At 39.8% G+C, this 2,676-nt stretch overlaps 1 long non-coding RNA gene across 2 annotated transcripts; it reads left to right on the forward strand.

Moving 5' to 3' along the window:
- The first annotated feature begins 1,626 nt into the window (after positions 1–1,626).
- LOC148554967 (uncharacterized) lies at positions 1,627–2,676 on the forward strand. Of its 2 annotated transcripts, none has more exons than XR_015885667.1 (3): positions 1,627–1,738; positions 1,844–2,157; positions 2,327–2,676. It is a non-coding gene; the product is annotated as an uncharacterized LOC148554967 (long non-coding RNA). The 2 variants fall into 2 exon arrangements; XR_015885668.1 differs by lacking the exon at positions 1,627–1,738 and having other exon boundaries at positions 1,773–1,896; positions 2,122–2,157.

Here is a 2,676-nt window from a genome sequence, read left to right on the forward strand (position 1 = left end):
AGATGCTGTTGGATTCTGACCCTCCTGCACTCGAAGTGGATTTTCTGGAGATACAGAAGCCCAATTAGCGCGCTCTTAATTGCGTTGGAAAGTAGACATCTTGGGCTTTCCAACAATGTATAATAGTCCATACTTTGCCCAAGATTTGATGGCCCAAACTGGCGTTTAAACGCCAGCCAGAGACCCTTTTCTGGCGTAAAACGCCAGAACTGGCACCAGAACTGGAGTTAAACGCCCAAACTGGCATCCAAGCTGGCGTTTAACTCTAGAAAAGGCCTATGCACGTGTAAAGCTCAATGCTCAGCCCAAGCACACACCAAGTGGGCTCCGGAAGTGAATTTCTGCACTATCTGCACTTAGTTACTCAATTTCTGTAATCCTTGGTAACTAGTTTAGTATAAATACTAGTCTTTCCTATTGTATTCGGACTTTAATCATCTTTTATCAACTTCATGCTTGGCTGGCCACACGGCCATGCCTAGGCTATTTTCTCTTATGTATTTTCTAACGGTGGAGTTTCTACACCTCATAGATTAAGGTGCGGAGCTCTGCTGTTCTTCATGAATTAATGCAAGTACTATTATTTCTCTTTCAATTCACGCTTACTTCTTCTCCAAGATATACTCACGTACTTAATTCAGTTAAGTCAGAATGAAGGGGTGACCCGTGACAGTCATCCACTATCTTCGTTGCTCGCTTAGCCAAGATCCGCGTGCCTGACAACCACAAGCGGTCTACATGATGTTCAACGTAGTCATTGGACGACAGCCGGAGTATAGTCTCTTGGGTCTCTGATCCACGGATTTGACTTGTCTCTCCTAACAACAGAGCATTCGAATCCGTGAAATTAGAACCTTCGTGGTAGAGGCTAGAACCAATTGGCAGCATTCTTGAGATCCGAAAAGTCTAAACCTTGTCTGTGGTATTCCGAGTAGGATCTGGGACAGGATGACTATGACGAGCTTCAAACTTATGAACGTTGGGCGCAGTGACAGTGTGCAAAAGGATAGAGAGATCCTATTCTGACACAAGTGAGAACCGATAGATGATTAGCCGTGCGGTCGTTGTGCCTGGTATTTTTCATCTGAGACGAGAAATCTGACAATTGATTAGCCGTACAGAAACCGTATCTGGACCATTTTCACTGAGAGGACAGATGGTAGCCATTGACAACTGTGATCCACCAACATACAGCTTGCCATGGAAGGGAGCACGCATGATTGGATGAAGACAATAGGAAAGCAGAGGTTCAGAAGCAACAAAGCATCTCCAAACGCTTATCTGAAATTTCCACCAATGAATTACATAAGTATCTTATTTTATTTTATGTTTTATTTATCTTTTAATTATCAAAACCTCATAACCATTTGAATCCGCCTGACTAAGATTTACAGGATAACCATAGCTTGTTTCAAGCTGACAATCTCTGTGGAATCGACCCTTACTCGCGTAAGGTTTTATTACTTGGACGACCCAGTGCACTTGCTGGTTAGTTGTACCAGAGTTGTGAAAAGTGTGATCACAATTCCGTGCACCAGTTATTATATTAGTATTTATTATTCAGTGGTCAAGATTCAAGATTTACTTATTTTGTTCTCACCAATGACCAGCCTTCCAACTTGATATGTTCGATCTGATTTTGTATCTAATTCTATTCTCTGTGCTTACACTGCGAAAATTCTTTGGGAATAGAGTGCAGGCATTATAGTTATCTTCTGCGTGCATGATAAACTAGTAAGTGAGTCTCTTTGATTCCATTTGTTTTCAACTACCTGAAGACCACTTCTTATTTATGATAGGAGCTATATTTAGTTTATGACAGGAGCTGTTTTTAATCCTTCAGGTTGCTAGAGGGTGAAGTTACAGGGAACAGCAATTGAAGGACTGGATAAAGAGGTATTGTTATAATTTATTCAGTGAAGGAATTTCTTGCTAATTTGTTGAGATTAACCATTGACTGTGGATGACCTTGATTGAAGATTTGCGGTGCTATTTATTCCCTTTATGTGTCTTTTTTAGTTGAAGGTGCCAGAGTGCTTCGGTGCTATTTATGTGTCTTGTTTATATTTAAAAATTATTTCTTTTCTTCTTAAGTGCTGGTCGTTTATTGAATTAATGCAGGTAATAATATCGTTTATTGAATCAAATGGATCAGAGGTATGGCCTTATGTGAAGTAGTGTTTATTTTTCTTTCCAAAACATTCATGTTTAATTCTTGGTGCCTATACTGCTGATGCAAATACAGTTTTTTTCTTTTCTTCACAATTCTAGTTTTTAAATTATTTTATCTCACTACTCTTATTTCTATGTTGTAATGCCGGAGCAGATTGATCATCCTGTCCTGATCACAGAATACGTGTGCAACCCAGTTCAGTCTCGAAGTAAAATGCGTGAACTTCTTTTTGAGACATATGGAGTTCCATCTATAGGTTTGAACACCTTTGTTAACTATATTTATTTATTGGTGGGTGGGGGTTAGCTCTTCGTATACTAAGCGGCCTTAGTAGAAGCACAATTATAGGCTTGTTTTTGTTTTACCCTATAGCCAATCTATATGCCACCAGATCTGTTTCATCCTGCACCACTCGCTCTGCCTTTTTACTTTGTGCTTTGGCATCGTCAGGTAATGTTCTATTTATTGTATTGCTTTGGCATCCTGTATATCTCTAATTCTGT

The sequence above is a fragment of the Arachis ipaensis genome, chromosome B6 (genome assembly GCF_059453495.1).
Source record: "Arachis ipaensis isolate K30076 ecotype BB chromosome B6, ASM5945349v1, whole genome shotgun sequence".
In the NCBI taxonomy this organism is placed as follows: domain Eukaryota; kingdom Viridiplantae; phylum Streptophyta; class Magnoliopsida; order Fabales; family Fabaceae; genus Arachis; species Arachis ipaensis.